The following is a 23,987-nucleotide window of genomic DNA, read 5'->3' as shown; positions in this document are numbered from 1 at the left end:
CCGCTTAACACATTCTGTGCCATTATAATAGAGCAAAGACTTTCAAGATATTTCACTATGATAACTTGACCGTGTATTTTATTTTTGGATTCTAACATGTAGTCACGTAACACTCCCCACTATGACAGTGTACGCTGTATCTGAGGTTTAGGTGACCTACATGCAAAGTGGGGTATTCCCAACTGGGCGATGCAACTGTTTAGCAAAGCTAATTAGGTTGCTGTAGCTATAGAAGATTAATTAACGTACAAATACGTTGAGTGTCACTTAGGTTATCTGACCAAGAATTGTGTTTTGTATGTGATACATGTACGAGTATTTACGTTCAATTGTTTGGTTAGTAGACCTACTTACCGTGGGGGGCTATGCTCGAAGTCCCTCTACCACCTAAAACAAACAAAAGTATGTCAGAAAACGCTTTGAAAGAATATACAGAGGGTTTGTCAAACTTACACAATACACATAGACCATGAACAATGATAGTATTTATATTTATTTAAGTTGTGTTATGAAATATCTATACTTAAAAATGTATGTATAAATCTATGTTTATATTTATTATTTTCCATCGATTGGCCCTCGTCAGACAATCAAATAATTAACTGAAACCATTGGAATTGTACAGGTGTGAAATATTTTTGTATTATGTATTTTTCTAGTTTCTTAATTGATTGTGGTTTATAAAGGGTTTTTCCGGTAGCGAGCTGGTCAAGTGGTAGAGTGCGGGGCTTTGGGGCAGTGTGGAGTGTGGTCTCGGGTTCAATTCCCACCAATCACCAATAGATTTAATCTATGCCGCACCCCCCGAGGACTAGCCTGGAGTACAGTAAACCAGTTCTATGCTGGAACCATCGATATATAACTACTACTAGATACCAAATTGTTTTCAATGTCTATCTGACAAAATGCTGGAGTAAAGATTCACATTATTAAAGTCACTATGAAAATAACCCAATGAGTTGACATTAAAGTGTAATCGTAATTGGCAACACATTATTTTGAAAGTTTAGTTCAAAACATTTTCCTCCTAAACCTGTATATCAACAGAAAAAGTCGTTACTCCTTATTGACCATGTTTTTTGGTGTTCTCCCCAGCTGTCCCTTACCACGATCACTCTTATAAAGAATACGTATTTACTAAATATGCTAAAACCCCAGGAAAAGTGAGCAAAGAGTAATAAATCACAAAAGAGAAACAAATGTAAAAGTAGCTCGTTGCTGGGAAGTCTTGAATCGGAAAACAGTGCGTAAATGAAGTGTTCTCGTAGCGCTTTTGCTGAATTATTACTGCTGTAAATCTCTGAACTCTTTTTCAAGTTTTTGATGTATTCAAGAAGTTGCTTGCATCAATGTATGATTATTTTTTCTAAGATAATATGTTTATTAAAAGATTTTCAGCAACAAGATCATGGCCATGCAGTTATGGTCATTAAATTGAACCATACAACACCTCTTAGCTTTGAAAATTACTTTAAACAAATAAAAAATGCTAAGCCTTTGTGGACTAAAATTCAATTTGTTTATTGAATAGCCAATTACATTAAATACTTCAAATAAATATTAGAATTACAATTACGAAAAAGATCAGTTTCTCAACACACCAAGATAAGGAACACGTCTCGTGTTGCGTGTTCAGCATCATCAGTGAAGACTTGTGTTCTAAAAACATCTCTGTAATTTCTCTCACGGCTGATTAAGTGTTTTTACATCCCCTAGAGTATCATTAGTTTTTACCTATTTGTTTTGGTTTAAATTTTTGCTGTGGTGCTAAAAATGCTCTCAGGCAGCATTATATTTTTAACTTTAAATTATCTTTGTATGGTCGATGTAAGTGTTGAAATAGGTATAATTTTTGTTATAAGTATCAATTTATGTCATTTTAATTTATTTATTCACAAACTCATTATTTTGTATTTGAGTGTAATTAATATTTATCGATTGCTGTTTATCCTCAATGTTATTTTTCTTACGAAAATATTTTGTTGGGTTGAAACGTGCGTTAAATAATTGACACTTTTTCTAAAATGTATCTTCACTTATCTTTATTCAGCTCAGTTATATTACAGATGCCATTCACACATCATATGCTGAAATGAGTGTGTGCCGCTCACAGTAAATGGAAATTTTATTCGTCCTTGTCAATCCAATTATGTCAGATGTTCTCTTTAAGAGCAAAGTTTGTCGATTAACTATCAACAACCACTATTACTATTACAACTGGATTTACTACAGTTGATTATTTTGTAACATGTTTTATATCTATAGCAGAGCTTCTACTTTCTCTCTTTAAACTTTACGTTTTGGTGTTCGTCAATCCATTTTTTGTGTGAGTAATATGTACGGCATTTAAACTTACGTAACGAAACACTGTAAATACAGGTATACGGGAAATGTACATTCTCCTAGTAAAAACAAACGAGTACTAAACAAAGAGTATATAACGGTTACCAACCCGCAGTAGGATATTTACTAAGCAATAAGAACACATTATACAACAGAAGTTAGGGAGAGGCCATATTTACATGGGTCAGTTTAACATTCGTCCAGTGTTGTGGTAGTCTGGTCACTGTTACATTGCTTGCAACTGCTGCATAAAATATCTTGCCTGCCTTTCATGGCACTCTCAGCTTTTAAAGAAATGCTACAATGTGTAAAAGTGTGTATTTTTTAAGTCTTATTTAAAATGCATGATTTAATTATTCAAGTAGTGTACAAACTATTTAATTGTTGATTATTGTGGGTGTTTTTTTTACTTACTAACTCATAACATGTATCAAAGATATGTGACCTAGCTACAAAATCTTATAAGTGCGGTTATTTTGTAATACGAATTTCAGCTAAAGCCACAATCGCTTTCGTATATGGTTTGTTTAAGCTTATGACGTCGGAGAATCTTTTTTTGTAAAGCTCAACGTTCTGTGCCATCATCGGGACAGTCAGTTCAACGCAATCATCAAAATCCTTTTCCAATACTAGTTTTGGATTGGTGTCAAATGCAGTGAAAATTGTTTGAGCATAAGGTTTAAATTGAGATTGTCATTGGTTTTGATATTTGATAATGGTGACTTTAATTTACCATTTTTAAAATCAATTTTGATCACAATAGTTTAACTTTTATGACCAAATATTTGCACACAAATAATATTAGGACTTTTAGTTTCTGTAACTTTGTCCGTCTTTGTTTTAGCTAAGCTAGTTTATTTCATGCCTTGAAACCAATTAACTTGCTCAAAAATTTCTGATTTTTTCGGGAGTAAATTTTAGAAAGATATGAGATAAACATTCGATTCTTAAACCAAGATTATGAAGGTACAACTTTACTTTACATTTCTGGAAAGGATGGAACAAACATATGATGCATCTGGAGTCGACAGGGAGGTATTGAATATATTCCATTTGTTGTGGACCCTTCTGTTCAATCAGTCTACAAGATATCTGCAACGTATTTGTGCATTGTGTGACGCTCAACCATCCTCAGCAATACATGCAATTGTATAGGGTGTCCCACGAAGGGGTTTAAACATTTGATTTTATATTACGCGCCCATTCATGCACCGAACTTTTTGAAACTTTACACAGTTTACAAGGTAGGTTTTAAAAATATTCTGGAAAAATTTCAACTCCCTAACCTTAGTAGAAACAAAATGGCGGCATATTGAAAAAGTTACTTTAAAACATTAAAAAAGGTATTTTTGGTTTTATAAAATATTTTTATTGTTACTTTCCAGGGCAATATGACTTTAAAACGAGAAAAAATTTGAACATAGCCAAATGGAAAACTAAAAATTAATCAAATAACTAATAAATAATAATAATAAATAAATAACTAATAATAAATCATGAAAGTAGTTTTTATAGAAAGCACATTGGTAAATTTGTCAATAAGCCGCCATTTTGTTTCTACTAAGGTTAGGGAGTTTAAATTTTTCCAGAATATTTTTAGAACCTACTTTGTAAACTGTGTAAAGTTTAAAAAGGTTCGGTGCATGAATGGGCACGTAATATAAAATCAAACGTTTAAACCCCTTCGTGGGACACCCGGTATAAATATTTCTATGAATTTTCAACATATTGATATTAATCTTTTTCTGATATTTTCAAACTCATTGGGATCTAGAGACAGACGAATCTGTAATGTAAGAAAACCTTCAAGTCATTATTTACCAAGAATTATTAAGTATTGAAGATATTAGACACATCATATACAAAAATTATAATGCACAAAAATAATAAATAACCAAGCAATGGTCAAAACGTCAAACCTATGCTACGCATTCATCACATTAAGTGGGATTTTAAATGCTATTTTACCTAAAAATGATTATTTTAATTATATGAGGTGTTTACAATATTCTTGAACTAATTGGAGCATGTCATGGACTTGGTACAGTACATATCTTTGTTGATGATAGGATCGGCTATTTAACCCCATCTTGAGTGATTAATGTTAGACATAACACATAAATGAACTAATGCAATTCACACCTTTAGGATAAGTCTATTGCATTCCCCCTTGGTAAAAATCCTAAAATTATAACTTTTTTAACAACTTGCTAAACTTAAATAATTTTTCCCACTAGATCAGCTCGCTTACCAATACAGATGCAGTCAATATTGCGCAGTAATAAAATTATTCAAAGTTATCACGAATAAGCTAATATGTATCGTTGTATAGGTTACAAAATTGCATATATTTACATGCCATTATGTAAAGTATTTGATGCCTTGGTAATTGTGGATCAAATTACATTTTCACGACGCTGACATGGTATAATATGTATTTTGGGGTTATAATGAGTGAATGAATTAAACAATAGCTTTGTTACGGACTATGACTAGTTGTCTCTTCAGCTGGCCATTTATAAAAGCCTGATCAAGGAAACCTAGGTCTGACCGAAAGGCTTTTGACTTTTCTCAGGGTTGAATCGGTTGCTTCCCGACTACTAAGAGAGAACTAGATTTACAACAACCCAGCTGTTTTAAATTCAAAATGTGGTTATGTAGAACAAGGATGAGATCATTTTACGATAGTTAAACATTAAATACATTCAAAACACGTTTAATCAAAACCATCCAGAATGTCGTTCCTCAAACACGAACGTGACATTTTTGCTGGAAAATGACACAACGTGAAATCAACCGCAAACGACAAGTCAGGTTTGATATATGGTCGTTATTGTGTGAACATGGTTACGGGTTTCGTTTTGTGTCTAGACCAGATGCTGTGTGATCATTATTTTTAACTAGACCATTGTTTCATGGATTTGTTAGATAAATCACCGATTTGACACTACTTATTTACAATTTGTATGATTTTGCGCAATTTATATCATACCTAAAAGATTTTGGCTTTAAATGTGTAGGTTGCGTTTAAAGTAAACAATGGCACGAGTTCTAATGAACGTTTGAAATGAACCCTTAACTATTTATAGCTGTATTGGAACCTAAATAAATACTCAGTAGTAGAATATCCAATAAATCCCTACCTAATATCTAGTTTCTACAATCAACCTTATTAATTTGATTTGAAAATGTAGCTCTTTTTTAAATTTGAAGGTTTATTTTAAATAGAAAAAATTAACTCAAAACAAATATTTATAAAGTGGTTGGTAAATATTTGTATAACTTTTTATAAAGTTAAAATTTCATAATAACCTTCAGTTAACAGGGATTAACGTATTTCATGACATATACATTAGTTGATGTTAGTACTAATTGCAGAAGCAATTACTATTTTATCTAAACTACGAAACAGTTAAGTAACAACAAGAACAGATGAATGCAGCAACCCTTTTACAAATCGCCGCTATTTGTTGTTTTGTTCTGTCTCAACTCGTGTCTCTTCTTTCTAAATGTTGTCTCTTAGGTCCTTTGATGCCTTTTCATGTGAAGATTTATCTCGAGAAAATGCTATATAATATGTGTGTGTCCCATATCATTCCATCTATCTGTATGTGTTTTTACAATACACATATAAGGCGGGTGTTATACTTTTATAATATATTACAAGCATTTTCAAGAAATTAAGAGCGTAAACAAATACTTAGCATGTCGAAATTTGATATCTTAATAATCTCAGTTGTTTTTGTTTAATTAAAATAGAAAGATAGAGTAATAAGCTAAGGAGAGGTTGACACCAAAGAGTTATTTAATTAGTTTTTTTTTCACAAGAATACTAACAAATTTATTTCTTGACGAAATGATGAGATTTTCTACCTTGGTTTATAAATTTTTCACTAAATTCATGTTAAATGTCTGATAGATTTTGAAATAAAAAAACACCTTACACAATATTTTGTTTCAAATATTTCTTTTGTTTTAAATTTATTTTAATTATTAAACAGTATTGACAACTCGATTTACGAATATTTTCGGGGTATATAATCTCAATACCAGTTTAGTAACATGCCTAAGGACAGTTTTAAACACGCTTTGCTGTTTATAAACTAAACCAGGTGTTATTTGATGAATGAACTTCGAATCAATGATTTGTGCACTAACACCTACCAGCTATACAGTAGCTGGACTTCACCACTCTATGTTGTGTCATTAGATAAATGTTTAAGTTTAAAAAAACTACAACTCTTCTTGGGAACTACAACTATAACTTATAAAAACTTCTTACTGCAGAAATGCACAAATTTCGTCATCTCGTGAGCAAATCAATTTTTTTATGAGATGGTACGACTTAATACAACCATAGTAAATAAATAGACCTTGTATTATTAACCTATCCGCACCCCTTTAATTCAATTTATTAACGTTACATCCTACAACTTAATTACTGTTTGTGATACTGTAGCACAAAACGATTGAGAACATAAAACAATGATGACGTTTTGTACGCGGTTTGTGTTTATTTAGAATTAGTTTAACAACCAAAGAAATGGAAGCTATACTAATAACTTATTGGGTCAGTTCCTAATAAATATCCTCCTAATAAATATTGGGAGAGCGAACTGGTCTGGTGGTTAGAGCGCGGGATTTCAGTCCTTGAGGTCCGAGGTTCAAATCTCGCCAGTCAACAATGGATTTTATCTAAGTGATAATGCCTCAAACCCTAGGTCTAGTGAAGTAAGTCTAGTGAAGTAGTCGTGAAGTAATTTGAAAATCAATTCCAGGCTTGTGCCTAGCGTCAGGGGTCCAAAAAATATTTCTAAATTAGGATGAATAGAATATTTATAAAGATAAATATTGGTCTGGTTTCACAAACGTTAAAATACTGGTAGTAAGAAAAATTTTAATGTATGTGAAAAACTGAATAAGAACAGAATGAAAAAAATATCTGTAAATTAAATTTATTGAAGAAAAGTGTGGTTTATAGTAAATAAAAAGCTATAATCTTAATCCGTCCAGTTGTAAACTTTTTTTAAATACATGATAATTATGTAAAATATGATATAAGGTAAATAAATTAAACTATTACAAACAATTTGTTGTCAGGTCTTGCCAGGAAACTCTTTATTTATGAACCAGACTTAGTTAACATATTGAAACAAAATATAAGTTCTAGCGTTGCTCTGGAAGTTTTACGTCCTGCAGTCTGTGGTTAACCTTAAAAACTATTTCTAACTACAGTACGTCCATATGTTATTTGTAAACAAAAGTAAATGAGTTTGATCTAATGTCAACAGATAGCGCCGCCTTCCAAACTTTAGCCCTAAGTGTACTTAAGTGGTGCCCTTTCTTAATTTTCTGAGACGTATTTGCACATCTACGTGAAAATACCTTTAATTTGACACCTCAAACGTTAAAATCCGTCAAACCGTTATCGAGTTATGACTGTGAAAAGAAACCTGCTTGCGTATATATAGATAAAATAATAAGATAGATAATATATAGATAATATATAGGTAATATATAGATTCTAATAGTAATAGACATTTATTATTTATACAAAAATGTAATAGTTGTACAATATGCAATTTTCTGTTCGTTATATTTTAAACATAAAAAAAAACTATATTAGCAATATCATTTAAAACTCGTTGCATAAATAACAACTGGGTAGTGTAATGCTGCAAAGCGTTTGATCATATCGGATTGGTTAATTATGACTACATTAGCATGTTCTCATATCTCAACTAGGTTAATGCAGTCCTTTGTAAAGGCAGTGTCAGATAAACTAATATGTACATTCATATTGATACAGGACTATTTTTCTTTTACCTATCAGTGATTGGAAAATTAATTGCTAAAGGATTGTTTTTATGCTGGGACCATAACGGGTTAATTTCATTTAACCCGTTTGATGGATTTTCTACCTTGAACAGGTGAAAAAAGTGTTTATTTTGAACTCAACCCGAAATTCATGGTTTTTTCATGGTCTTATAATTTGACAATGACCAACAATGTTCTTTATTAAAAAGATTAACAATTTAAAAGTTTTTTCTTAAGCTTTGCTTTCTCCTGTAGACAAAGAGATGTCCGAATTTTAGATCCTGTTATGACTGATTTGACACTGTTGTAAGCCTCCTGAAATTATTTTTACTCACACGACAAATCGAGAATATGTATTTCATAGTGGTTTGTGTCTGAGGGCTTCATTTAGCTTATTTGAAACATTTTACGCTAAATAATCTTTACTACCTCGTAGTTTTTAAATAAGTATTATGATTTCAAGTCTTTAAAACTGTAACATCTGTAAAATAAACTTAACATCTGTGATGTTAACCATGATGTAAACCAACAAGTCTTTAGGACACATTAGTTGATTTTAATCGCAAAATCGTGTTGTAATGTAAGATACAAAACAGCATGGTCAATAATTAAATGGTAATATACCCTTATATATGAAATAAATCTGTTTCTGATGCTTTTAATAACTTAAAACATTATTTGTCATATATTAGATAAAATTTAAAGTAGACTTTAAAAACTTATATTTGACTGATTTCAAAAATGAATTATTAACATTAGTTATAAAAGTCTTTTGTTCCTTTTGACAAAATGATGGCGTTGTTTTATTAAGTTTAGTAACTAAGCGTTTAAAATTGTTCTTTAAAAACGTATTCTGATACAATTAACGCTTACGAGAGTTCGATATTGTCAAGCACCTGTTAATTGGTGTTGTTCATTAGTAATTCAACAGTTGCATTAATCTGCTGTTTGTTATGTAGCAATAACAACGATTCCAGAGTTATATTTTGTATATGACTATTGTATAATTTCATAAGTAAATTCAAAACTGCCATTAAAACTAGTTGTTTATTGAAATCAAACAAAGTTAAATCAATGTTACCGTAAAAACAAACTTGATGTTTTTATTTTAAACATTACGATTTATATTTACTAAACATGGAAGATTCAATTTGGAGTTTTATTTTTAAAAGCTACTTTCTTCATTATGAGCGCACTGAGTATGGATAAAACTGTGTTTTTTAATGAACATAATTAATCAAAGTAAAGCCATGTTAAGGATAAGGTTACTTCGTGGGGCGGGTAGGGAGGTGACTAACCTTGAAAGAGGGGGAAAATCGGATAATGTCAACTATAATTAGATCAATGTCTCTCCCATTGATGCACTTAGCTATACAAACCCTTTTAACCCTGATCAGTTAGTAAACATTATTTTACAGATGTTAATCACATCAAAAGATATTGAAGTTGAGAGAAAAACTAAAAATTTTACCATTTGTGAAACGTAAAATACATTATGACATTTTTACTAATATTGTAGTTAATTTTAAAAAGCTATTGATTTATTTATGATAATGGTTACCAAAGCTTTTAATTTACATGATTCGGTACTTATACAACCAACTGTATGTGGTTTAATGTCAAGAGTTTGGTACGTTAAAAATCAGTAGGCCTATGTAAATGTAATATCAAAATTTTTATTTTATTTTATGAGATTCATATTTATACTTGTAAACCAACTACCAGTGATTACTTGACAAGCACATATTTTTCATATTTAAAAGTTGTTTTAATATCCAATTTCCAGAAGATTAACCGAGGAGATTTTCTATTATAGGTTCGCTTTAATAGTTTAAAAGTTTTCTGTTATCGGAATATAATTTATAGTAAGAATAAATTGCTCGTATAAATGTTATAAATCAAATTCAGTAAATAATCCCTGAAAATTGTTGTAAAGCTAATATTTTTATTTAGTTTTATTGTTGTATTTTGAATTTTATTGTGTATTATTTTGACGTAAGCAATGCATGCAAATATGACTCTCATTGGTTTGATAAATGAGTTATTAAGTAATTGAGATTTGTACAGTGAAATCGTTAAGTTTTTAATATATTGTAGGCCTACTGTACTGTTTTTTTTATCATGAAACTTAAGTACAACATTATAACAATTGTACAACGGTAACAGACTAAAGATGGTACAAATGCGGCAACGAAACCAATAGCCTGAGGCAGTCTTAGGATATAATAAGTAATATTATTTACGTAATTTTCTAACTACCTTGAAAAATGGACTTCATAACAAAAAGTAATTTCAATTATCAAGATATTTGAACTAGTAAATCAAACATTGCCCTGATATGGTTTAATGTAGAACTTATTACCCGTTTTTGTAATGAACAATATTGCTAAGAATAATTGAGAACTATTACAAAACAAGTGTTTGAAGTTTTTAGTTTTAAACAAATTAGACCAGTGTGTGATATTTAAAAAAATTTTTCGGACTGCAGCTTTAGTACATTGAATGGCCATTAAAATATATAAGGTCTTTATTCCAGTATATATTTACCATAATCGTCAGTACATACAAGGGTAATTAACAGCAGGGCTAACATTAATTGAGTCAACAAGAGTATATCTGCTCTTATACACCACATGTCCATTAACATCCATTCGTGGATATCCAACAAATTGGTTGGATGAAATTACTGAATTAACGATTGCAAGAGTGTCTTTCATTTTGCATATAATGCGATCTGCTCTCAAACTGTCCATCAGTAGTATTACTATCCATACACATTAATAGACATATAGGTCAAAGTGGTAGTTTACTCTTATTTTATGGTCAATGTCAAGAACAGTTATGTACATTCATTTTTTTATCTTGCGTACAATCCGACTATAGTCAAATGAAACGTGGTAAACGTTAAACTTTAAGGGTTTGAACATTATAGAAATTTGTTTGAATATAGAAATAGAAAATAGATTATAGAAAATGTTTTAGTTTGAAATGTGTTTGTTAGTTGTATAATTAGAATTATGGTAATTAATGTATATTTCTAAATTTCCCAAACGTAGAATTGTAATAGTTAGCATTCTAAGAAATATGACAATAACACAAGCATTCTAAGAAATATCACAATTACACCAAGAAACCTTTAGAGAAATCACTATTTGTCAAAACTTAAAATTTACTTAAAATATACGGAAATTGTATCGTTAGTGAGACCGAAGACGTTTTGGAATGACAAAGCTAACAAAGTAAATGTTACTTTGAATAAAGAGCGGGAAGAATTCTTCTGAAGAAACAAATGAATACATTCTTGGTTTTATAAGTAACGTAAGCTTTCTTCAAACGCCGCTTTCCATCTTGTTGTTATTTAAAATCTTTTAAACATCTTTCATTCCCTGTATTCAGGTTTTAAAAAGTCATTTGAATTTGCCTTTTTAGATTATACAAAAAAGGCCTTCAGTTCTGTCAAAAGCATGGTACTGGTTGAAAATATTTTATGTGTTTACTTTGATATCTTTATAACTCAGATGGCAATGCAACGAACAAATTTTAGGTAATAGGCCTCCACATCTTTAAGGTTCTCATTGTGGTATCTTGAGGTACAAAAAAAATTACATTTTAACCCAAAATCCCATTTTAAATAATATTCAAATGATATAATAATTGTAAACTCAAATATCTCGGAACTTAAGTGAACTTCCAAAACCCCCAATCTATATCAAGTGAAAACTGCTGAAAATAGAGTCGGATGAACTTAGAAAGGGCAGAGGTTACATTGAGAATCATCCTAAGTTATCCCCTGTAGCCAAGCAAAACCTTTTTTTATTTGGCAAGAGATACCGACGAGTTTCTATGTGTTTAGATAAAGATATTTATATGGCAATGGTTGACGCCCTACAAAATCAGGTCAAAGGCTTACGACCCAAAGGCACGCTCACAACAAACATTGCCTTAACTCAGGGCTGGTGAAGTATTCTAACACTCTACAAAATATGTCTGCAGTAGCTACTAACAGGTAGAATATTAGCCAGAGTGTAAAAACCTATGATTCAGTAAACAAGAAAATATGGGTACGTACAGAAGAGTCGCTATACCACAGACGGAATTTACAAAAAAATCAGGCTATCGATTCGATGTATATATAGGATATATATTGGAGAGAATATATAATTACAACAAATAAATTTCTCTCCATATTTGTTTTTTAGGGACTAAAAAAAGACTCTTACTAAATACTAGCAAAATATACATTGTAAGTAGAATTGATTGCTATAACCTAATAATTTTTACACTGTTGAACGAGAAAGCTTCCTATTAATTAAAGCAAATGCTGTTTAGCCTTTCAATACAAACTATTAAAATTATTGATGAACGATTTCTGACACAGATTGCCAGGGCGATATTTTACCAGGATATATCACGTTCTGTTATCTCTATCAAGGCCTCACGAAACTAGGGCAGAACATGCAACTGCTTCAGCATGTAAATGTCCTTGGTTTCACTCTTCGGTATAGTTTTTATCTAATAGTTTCTAACCTGGAAAATACGTGTTTGTTTCGATTCGTTATAGTGTATATCCCTACCACGTTAAGGAGAACCTCTACTTCATAACATTTCTGAGAGGCTATGTTTTTGTTTGTAACCACTCACTGCCATTAGAACATTAAAATATATTATTTTTATCAACTTTTGTTTATGATTTTATCTTTAGATAAAATAGTTAAATAGTTAATATGTGTGGCTTACATTTTTTTTGGTGTTGATTATTTATATTTATGAATGGATTGTTTATACCTAGAAAGCTGGCTAATTTTGGCAAACATAGAAAAAGTTAAATATTTTTTGTTAAAATCAAAAATTATTATAATCAGCTTATGTCCGGCAATGTTTATTACCATAACACTTAATGAAATGCCATTGCAGGTGACAAACCTAACCGTTTTCAGGATTAAATCCATTCCTGAAAAGTCCATTAAAACAGATCGTTGTGGCAAAAAGGGTTTTAAGTAAAGTGGTATAGTTTTAGTGAGTAAAATAGTATTTAGTATTGTGAAAATAATTAAAACATACTTTTCATGTTTTCACTTACGGTGATTTTAGCTTGAATATTCAACAGACCTAGTTATTTTTATTATTACGACTTAAACATGAATGAAGCGAATAAATTATTACCATACTATGTATAAACTATACCTAATGTATCATCATATGTCAACTTATTGCACGCGTATGTATATGTTGAAACATTTACGGGATCTCAAAAGTGAAACGTAATAAGAATTTTAGTAAAAACTCTATGAAATGTGCATAGTAGTGTATCATCAAGGTTACGATACTGTTTATGGAACTTTGGTTAAGGAAACTAATTGCATATGTAGGTATACGTATATTTTTATGAACGAAAAACGTATTTGAGGTTTCATGGCATTTTTTACTGGCCGTCCAGTGTTTAGTGTTGAGGGCGAGGATCAAATAATCTAATATCATGTGACAAGTGATGTGGGTGTAGGGAAGTGGTGAGAGAGGAGGGTGGTTGGAATGAAAATTGATTTTACTGGTCGTGCAGTGCATCGCCGTTCTCATTCTCTTTTATCGTTTAGCCTATACAAAGTTATACAACGAAATTATTTGGTAGTGTTGTTAAATGCAAGAGCTAGGCAGTTGTAAGCTATTCTCGAAAAAGAGTAGGCCTATGGATATTGGGCATATGGCGTGTAGTAAGCTTGGGTTTACTATGTTACAGGCAACTCACGTGTTTGTAACGTGATACAATCATCAGGTGGAATTTTAAAGATATTAACGATTTTTCTTCAAGGAACAAAAATTTCGCAACAGAAAGAAGAACATTTGGACAGCTGGAAACATTTGAGATAGAGGCCCTTTTATCACAACCTTTTTTAATAGAGTAAGTTCAGCGGAGAATATTGGTGTTATAAGTGATGGTGTTATCTAACAACCACAATTATAAATTTGATATCGTTTGAAGACTTTTGGACTCCAGTATGGTTCTCTTAGGCAAATTTGTTATGAGGTTTCGGACTTACGTCCCTACAAAACTCAGTAACCGAAGAACTGTATATATCGTGGACAGAAAAATAGTTGATTCAGAATGGTTGTTAGATTGGCAGGAAGTTAATGAAGACTTTTCGAAGTAACTATTTCTCCGGTGAAACAAATTTCGATATTTTTGGATAAATTAATCAAAAGAATTTCTGTATATGGAACAATAAAAGCCCTCACGGCGTATACGAGAGACATTGTGGGAACAACTGAAATAAGCATCACCAAGTTACAGACCAAATAATTCCTAAAAAAAATTAAAAAGCATTCAAAACTATTAGTACAACTTAAACTGTATGAAGACCCCTAAGAGAATCAATCGTTGTAGGAGGTTTAGAGGTGGAAATTTACCTGGTATAGCTTTATATCGGTTATAGAAAATAGTAGTGATTTTGCTACCAAAGTTTTGCTGGCAAATGTAGAATGGGTCGTGTTTTGTCTTTAGTTTAAAATGGAAAACTGACAATAGATCATCTTTTATAGCACTTAAATTCGGTTTGTTTGATTTGATTTTTCCTATTTCATAATGCCGAGATTTATAAAATATTAATCTCCCTATTTAATATTTAGAAGTTTGACTGATTATAAAACGGGTATGCACGACATAAGTCCATGAAAACAGCATGGTAAGTTGATGAAGAGTGTAGCAAGGTCAGACTAAAGTTTAGCATGAAAGGTGGTTTTATACCGACAACTCTTGACCTAGCCGTCTGCTTTACCAGATGATAGATAAAACACGGGCTTCCATCTAGGAAGCCTTCTAGACAGTATTTATATAAAAACTTCCTTTTTAACCTTGTCTTAAATCGTCGCATCCCTTGATGCGATGTAAAAAAAAAATTACTCTTACACAATGCAATACATACGTTGGATTTACATTGTTATGCTACGAATAAATACATAAATATATTATCCATAGTAGATTTCAAAAAGTACACTTCATTAGATACAGCTTATGAAGAGTAACAAACTATTTAAGTTTCAACATCATTCCTTTTTAAAACAAGCAAATTTTCCCGTTACATATTTCATCGTATAATTTTTAGACGGTCGTCTCCTCATTATCGTCGGTTGCTTATGACTTTTTCCGAGTTAAAAAAAACTCTTCTACTTTATGTATATTTTAACGCAATTCACATCTTCCATACAGTCTGTCCAATAACTTGTTTGTAATAGTAATTCTATTTTTAGGTAGAATAATAAAGTATTCTTAGTTGTTGGTTTTAATCCCAAGAAGATGAGCGAGAATGTTAAAAAACAAATAATGGTAAACATTAAGTCTCAGAAGTCAATAAAGAAAAGGAAGAGAAAACAGAGTGCAATGCCTCATTTCTCTCTTACCACTTCTTTTCAAACAACCATTATCTAACTCCCATTCTGACCTCATCTACTAAATGGATCCATTCCACATGTATGTGGATTTTAAAGTACATGGTAATTGTTGATTAATATAGTTTTACCAGTTCGTTAATTATTAGTTTAAATTATAAACTATCTTAACTACTAACCCCGTCGAGGCTTTGGTCTCTAAAATTTAAGTTATACATGTGACCACTTAAGCTAAACTAAGATAGAACTTCTTCATTTACAAAACTGAAGCCGCCTACATTATATTTTTTGCCAGAAAATAACTCCCGCTGTGTCTACTCTCACATAGGTTATCGTGCTTAAACCTAATTTTCCAATAGTATTGTTAGATCTCCCATAACTTTTTTGGAAAATTGTATGTATCATAAAGTAATACTAAGTAACAAAAAACCTTGCACGATGTTTTATTGTGGTTCTTATAACCCTCAAAGGCCCTAACAGTTGCAGGTCTACTACAGTGTCTATGGTGTTTTCCTTAAGCGGAATTTACTCACGTAAAAGTTGCTTTCTCACCTCTCCAGTAAAATAAATTATCAACCATCGAGGTCAAGCATACGTTTATCTACATAGAAAACTAGGCTAACACTTTTTACATAATCCTCCGAAACGTAAAATGGGATTTTAAAGCAGCAACACACTCATCTGAAACTGCATGAATAGCAGACTGTAAAACCAGGTCAGTAGACTTCTCAGCTAGTATGACGTCATCAGCAGCTGAAGATGTCAGACAGAATCTCATATATCCTCCTCAAACCTGGTGATTAATCGTTACAAGCTTACATTGTTTGTTGCAAACCTGATTAGCCCTTAAGCCTGACATATTGATAAACAGTTTGGACGTGTAGCGCACAAACGTGGTTATTTTCGTCCAACAATAGTTAGCGTAGTATATTAACATAAGAGAAAGATTATTGGAAAATATAAACGCAAAATTCACCATCTTATCTTTTTAAACAAGCTTGTAAAAATCTAAGCTTACCGGTTTTATACGTAATAAATGCAGTACGCTGTTTTACTATTTTCTGGTAGTACAATAAATAATATTCCTACAGATTAGAAACTTCGAGTAAATACTCTAATAAGCACGAATAGGCTTATCGATAGAATTAGTTGAACAACAATATTGGACTGTTATTATCAGTAGGCATAACTTGTGGTAGGAAATAACTTGTGTCTCGAATGAAAATTCCTCCAGTAAAAGTAACGTGGATTAAAATAAACTGAGCAATTTTTAAACCGAACAATGTTTACCGCCTTAAGCAAACTTTTATTAAAAAGTAAATTTATTCAGGATATTGAAACTGTTGCTCGCTTATTTTCCATAATCCCCTCTTCTGAGAAAATTCGAGTCAGCTACACTCAAAACGTAGTTTGTGAATACATTTAAACTTTGAGCTCGGCGAAGTTATGAGATGCAGAATTTATGATATTGCAAACAAATAAGCACCTGTGAATACAATAATAATAATAATACATAACAATGCATAATAATACAATAATAATGATGGAGAATATCTTCAAACATTGTATTTAAATTAACATTCTATAGAAACTAAAAATATGTTTCATAAATATCCTTTACTATAACAGGAACAAGCCCAATAATTTTGAAAATGGCTCCAACAATCTCCTAATTTCTTCTATTTATCAATTTTTGTCTAGAGATTTCTAACATTCAAGCTAGGCTCGAAACCCTCAAAATTGGAATTTAAAACTATACTATCCAGCTAACGTGTTTTACAATGGTTTTTATTGATTAAAGATGAAAAGATATAAGTAATTCTTTTTACAAATAACACCAATGCCTAGGTGAGTCAAATATGTGCATCCAGTATAATTTTTTTGTTTCGCAAATTAGACACCATTTAGTAATATAATTTTCCGTTGTGAATACAAAAAACTTTTGGGAATCATACATACAGTATGGTTTTATATATTTTAATCTCACAACAAATCAAGTGCTTAAACCCCTGGTACTAAGACAAATACACTAACAAGCTAAGGGGATTTAGGAGTTTAGTTCAGAATAGGCATTCAAAGGTATATAAAACTATTTTATATCAGTAACAACTCAGAAACATAACAAATGTAAAGATTCACTTTTGCTTTGAAAATATGATAAATATTAGACACAAATAGTGATTTTCTTTTGTTCACTTTGGTTATCCTATCTTTATTGGGGCGAAGAGATGTGGTCATGGGTCATTCAACATTTCAAGTACACTCACGTTGGCTTTGTGCTTTTCTAAACTCGCCTGAGAGCTTTTTAGAACATGTATTATTAATGACAGATAAATTTAGCTCCTCTTAAAAGTTCACTGAACCCTTTCAAAATACAAAATTATCAATTTAATTTAATTTAGTTGTTTGATTTTTGAGTGATATTTCCATAGCGAAATAAGTCTAATTAAGACCTAAGGATAGAGGTTTGTAGTTTATTTCAATATTTTTTTTCAATTTTTGATGACAATAATTGTTTTTGTGCTAACAAAAGCTGAGGCGTCTTTATCTTTGATGTATCATTATCCGTCTTATTTCTTTTATACGTTTATACTAACATCATACTCTAGATAAACCATTCAGTTGATAAACTTAGGATAGTAAATCATTCGTAACATGTCACTTAAATGGGACCAAAGAACTGATTTTAATCAAAGTAGATTCTGAAGAGGATTAATATCCAAAGCTGATGTTCCATGTACATCGTGTCTGAGAATTAATGACGCGCGACACAAGAGATGGATGAAATTTGTCAATGCCGTAGAGAATATCTGCTTAGTTTACCAAGAAATTGAAATACTTTGTGCTTTGCGCAATAAACGTACAGTGAAATGCGCTGTTACGAAATGATTAATTACAACCCCCAAAAAATTAATAAGGCTAAATCAGTTGTATTGTACCTTGTGAAATATGGTAACCTTTTATTTAAAAAAAATATTGCCAACGTAATTGATCAAGACAGGTAATTCCTTCACGTATTTCATGTCAACATAAAACTATTGTAAAATATCACTTCGTAAGCAAAAACTGTTTGTATCGTAACAATTATTGGTGAGCTATAAGTCCAATATTTGTTACACAACCACTATAATTAGTTAAATATTATTTAATCTTTGAGTTCTAAAAAAAAGGTTTATTGTAACTTTTTTAAACGTTACCCAATTAAATTATTTACTCAAAACGGTCTTTTGGGAAATTCTTGTTATAGGTAGGTAGTTACTAACGTAGATGATATGGTATACCCAATCAAGAACGATTTACCTATTCATTTTTATGTTTCCAGAGGCATCAATATACGTGGCCTTGAGCTAGATAACTTAGAGGGATTTTTGTCTTATATTGATCAAGTTTGGCATAATTTTGTAGGACTGGAAAAACTTAATTAATTTGATTTGTTAGCATATTTTTTGTGAGTGTTCTTAACGTTCGTTGGTAGTGTGTGTACTTTTGTACTTTTCAATATAATATATTGATTGGTCTTTAATAAGTCATGCCGTATATCAAGTTGTTTGAATGAGTGAGTATTTATCCCCTTTAATTAAGATAGATTCCAAACTGAATAGGTATTCTAGTCAGCAACAGACATTGTAGAATTATAGAGTAGAACGAGATGTGTTTAATTGAGCGCACTGAAGGTTTGATTACAATTAAGCTCTCTTGACGATATATTGGATAATCCTTGCCTAAACATGGCTTTGAGTTGAGGAAACAGAATCAGTTTGCATCATTGACTCTCCTGGTGTTGTACTATATTAGCGAATACAGCAATGTTAAAAAACCATGTTTATTCTTGTACCATGAGTATTCTTACAACTTTAAACATAAATATTAAATTAAATTTACATCATAAAGATAAACTCTTCAATTTTGCGGAAGGTCGTCAAAATGCCAGTGAATTGCCAAGTAAATCTATACACCAAGAGTATAAACTTATAATGGTGACGAACCCCTATCAATAGTTGTATAAATTCAGGTTGACTTTGATAATAGTAAATACTGTAACACCAGTTGCATGAAAGGGGATACAAAATTAAGATCAAAACATAAATATGAAAAGTGAATATGCAAATATGCATAAATGGTATGATACACTAAGCTATACGTAAAATGAACTAGTTAACGTCAAAGTTTTAAAAGTGTGAAAAATGTAATTGAATAACTATTAAATTTAAAGAGTAAACCTATTTACTCCACAATTTTTTTCATAAATTCGAGATACGAAAAAAAATAGTAAAGGGATAAACAGTTTTTTTTTATTCATCGCATACAAGATAGTGAGTATATACGATTCATACACTATTCACTGCATGACGGGGTTGATAAAAAAACTACCCGTACTTAAATCTTATTACGTAGTAATTACCTTACAATCCTGTTTAAACTTTGATTGTTACCAGATTGAAAATATGTGAAAAATACCTTAAGACAATTTTTACACGATCAAATCGTTCCAAATGTTAATTGTTTTAATTGCAGCCATAAATTTACTATAGGTTCAAATATTTTATTTTATTTTATATTATTAGATTAAAAATTAAAAAACGATAATTCCATCATATAACTACTAAACAGCTATATTTGTTCTGTCGGAACCTCAGGATGAAATTGTGTATTTGAAATTTTTGAATTTTTCGTTAAACAATACGTCAGTAGACAAACAGAGTAAATCATTTGGCTAAACAAAGACTCGCAGGAAATCACTGAGACAAAGACAACGAAAAGCTCTCAACAATGACCCTCATTAGAGGTCTTTGATAATCAACTCTGCACTTGACGCTTCCTATCCATCAAGCTAGCGAAAACAGACTTTTATAAATAATGTTTACAACTATTTTTACTATGTATTTTGACACCGTTTGATGTTCCATGACATCGTGTTAATATTTAGATTTTTGTATGTGTCCATAGATTATTCAATTAAAACATTTGATCTTTTAATGGTAGTGGTATTATATTAGATATTTTTTAAATGTATATTAAATTTATTTTCAATCCCTAAGCTACGTATTTTATTTCATAATAAAACCGCCACAAACTCCTCCCACTAGACAAATGTTCCTACTATTTGTGTATTTACTAGAAGTTTACAAATAAATAGACCGATACCATACCTCTGAATTTCTCAATAATCATTTAGAATTACTTAATATAGTCTAGAGCTTATCATTTATCCAATTTAAGATGGCTGTTGTTTAAAAGCTGTGCTTAATAAAGACGTATTTTTCATGTCTGCAGAGATTAATATACAATGTTAATAGAGGTTAATATGTGCAATGATGATCTCAATAAAATAATTCAGTCCCAATGGTAATACCATGATCTTAAAATATAGCATCATATAATACTGACGGGCTTCATAAAACTGGTAGATATATGAAGGCACTTGTAATATTTAATGTTTACGGATTATTTTTATACAGATGTGACAAACAGATTTTCCAGATGAATTAGAACCAAAATTTTAATATTTCAAAAGTGACTATATTTAATTGTAACAATTTTCTCTTCGGTATAAAAAGGGTTCAGTTACTATTCGATTTATTTATTACATTATCTTTACATCATGTAGCATAATCCTGAACTTAAACTCCTAAAGACCTATATTCAATGAGAGAAAATATCTTTGCAATGCTGATGACTTCAACATGGATAAAGTGTTCTTATTAAGTGGCGAATATTACAATAATGAAGTGAGTTTTCGACCAACGGGAGTTATTAGATTATAAAAGTGACAAAGGCAAGGCTATAAACAAGTCCGTTAAAACATCAACACCATCAAACAACAACCATGAGACACTTTAAAGCTTTATTGCCATAGTTTACAAATTAATTAAATATGAATCTTCAAATCTCTAGATTAATTATATTTGTGTTCCATTTTGTGTAAGTCATTAAAAATAATTTTATAATTGACCATGAAACTTTTTGGAATATTACCTAATTACAAATTTGCCCATAATTGTTTCAGTAATTCTAATGAATTTTTATATTGCATGAAAAAAACTGAATGTTACAGGCTAAAGTTTATGTAGGCATTTATTAAATATATATTTTTACTGACACAATGGCATCATTTTAAACAGCTTGAATATACGAAAAAATTATATTTTGAACGTTTTATATAATACTAACCATGTTTTATAAATCATTCTATATCTCTAGAGATCTACTATCATAAATTTGTTTATTAGAATTATTTTCACTTGATAACTGTCTTAAATCAACATAATTGTTAATGGGTAGAGGGTTATTGCATTATTAGTATTTTTCTTGGAAAGGGTTTTGAACAAAATTATTGAAATGTGCTATTTGCCCACTGGTTCTCTCAACATACATATATTTCGTTGGTGTCTTAATCAAATATAAAACTTTAAAATCTCTGAGTTCACCGTTGAACTCTAATATAATTAAAACGTTACATTACAGAGTATAACACATTTGCTAAGGGTCTGATTAATTATGCTAAGTAATTAATATAAAACAAATTGGATGACATAATAAACAGGCTACAACAATTACACAAGTTTGTAGTTTTAATTAATTAATTAAATAACATTGTTTTCGGAAAACCATACATCTAGACTACTAATATTAACACTATAAATTACTTTGAAGTGACTTTAATGAATACTTGACATTGTTCATAAAATGGTACTAATTGTGGATACAGATTCATGTTTAAAGTAAAATCATTGACTATTGGTAGTCAAAGGTAAAATGTAAAACTTGTGAATATTTGCTTCCAAACGTGTAGTGGCGTTTAAAATAATTTAAAATGAACAGCTGTAGTGGTGAGTTTACTTTGTATTTGTACACCTCCAGTTTCCCCCCTAGGGGTGTAAACCCCCAACTACCGCTAGCGCTGCTTTTCCAATAATCGATTATTCTGGTGGATTAAACAAGTTGAATATTTATACACCTTCAAGCTCCTCCTTGAACAGCTTGGAATGTTCTTCGTAAGCTTATGCATAGTATTATTTTACTAATAGCATAAAAAATACTAGTTCTATAAATTTGTATAATGATGTCACTTGTCTTTACAGATTGCACCAATTGCCAATCGTATTTGATTAGTATAAAGAAGTATGAGCTACTAAAAAAATATGGTAATTATTAAAGAAACCCATTTATTTGGTTATAATTGGATTGTCTTTTATTCTCAATGTCCCGCTCCACCACAACTTAGTAAGAACTGTTTATAACATATAGACAACGTAATAAACTTTGGCTACACTTCGTCACATCTTGTCGGATCTTTTTGATGTGGTAAACTCTAGTGAAATTAATTAAATACTATGATTATTTTCAATTTAATATTTTTTGTAAATAAGTTGAATCACTTTATTTATATTTTCTTTGACGGTTTGTAATGAAAAAAATATTTTAAAGTTTTTTAAAGTATACTTAATAAAATGCAAGACGAAACAAGTTAAATATTAATAAAACTATAGAAACACAGTTCCTGAACGCGATAACTTGAGAAATTTTCGTCCGATTTTGATGAAATTTGGTTTGGAGGTGTAAGGCGGGATAAACCTAAATGAGTTTGCGAACCAATTAGAGAATTTAATTACGAATAAATTAAATGATTTTTTTTCAAATTCAAAATTGTTTTATTATCTTTCTAATTTATAAATTAAATCAAAACAATAATTATGTCAAACAACTTGTCAGCCTGTCTTCTTAAATATTCATAGTAATTTTTATAGTTTTCATTATGCGTGAACCTTTTAAATTCTAATAATTTTAAAAATAAAATAATAAAAGTTATGTAAACAATATTATGAAAAAGGTATTTTTGTTGAAAATGGATGTAAAATTGTATGTAAATTTGTGTATGTTAGTAAGTGTATTTTGTTTCAACTTAATTTTCATAAATGTGTTTTCCAGGTGTGCCAACCAAACAGACGGTCGTAGACCATTGTTTAATTAAGTGTATGTTTGCGAACCAGCATGATCGGACCATGAGAAAAGGGTTTTTGGTATGTTTTTTGGGGTAAAAATTTGTTTTTCTCATTTTTGACCCTCAAAACTCAAAATTTTTTTCTACACCATTTTAAAGAGCTTAAATTATTAAATAATGTTTTTTTGTTCGGTTATTGGTTACGTCGAAAATTCATAAAATTGCAATTTAAAATTCCCATATTATTATGGAGAATAATGTAAAATGTATAGTTTGCTTGTTTATGGAAATATTTTGATCAAACTTGGCAAACTTATATATTTTACTAATATTTTTTCTAAAAAACACACTTTATTAGCCACCCTGTTGCAGCAAACCTAGTTATCCGTTAAACCTAATATTATTTAAATAGATTTCATTTAAAATCAATTCAGGCAAATAGAAATTCGCCTAGCCTGCAGGTGAGTTGCGGCGGAGGTATTTTTTCTTGACGAATATATTTCGA

The 23,987-nt window shown here is 30.5% G+C and overlaps 1 protein-coding gene across 3 annotated transcripts in view; it reads right to left on the bottom strand.

Moving 5' to 3' along the window:
- The window catches only part of LOC128993502 (CD82 antigen-like), a 74,299-nt gene that overhangs the window by 11,373 nt on the left and 38,939 nt on the right, over positions 1-23,987 (bottom strand). For all 3 annotated transcript variants that reach the window (XM_054417454.1, XM_054417457.1, XM_054417455.1), the window contains exon 2: positions 355-387. The gene's annotated coding sequence lies outside the window, so the exon portion shown is untranslated. The remainder of the gene's footprint in view (positions 1-354; positions 388-23,987) is intronic.

The sequence above is a fragment of the Macrosteles quadrilineatus genome, unplaced genomic scaffold, assembly GCF_028750875.1.
Source record: "Macrosteles quadrilineatus isolate MER2022 unplaced genomic scaffold, UCM_ALF_1.0 Scaffold_4__1_contigs__length_99947679, whole genome shotgun sequence".
In the NCBI taxonomy this organism is placed as follows: domain Eukaryota; kingdom Metazoa; phylum Arthropoda; class Insecta; order Hemiptera; family Cicadellidae; genus Macrosteles; species Macrosteles quadrilineatus.
The sequence above is the reverse complement of the archived record's forward strand: the minus strand, read 5'-3'. Positions and strand labels throughout refer to the sequence as shown.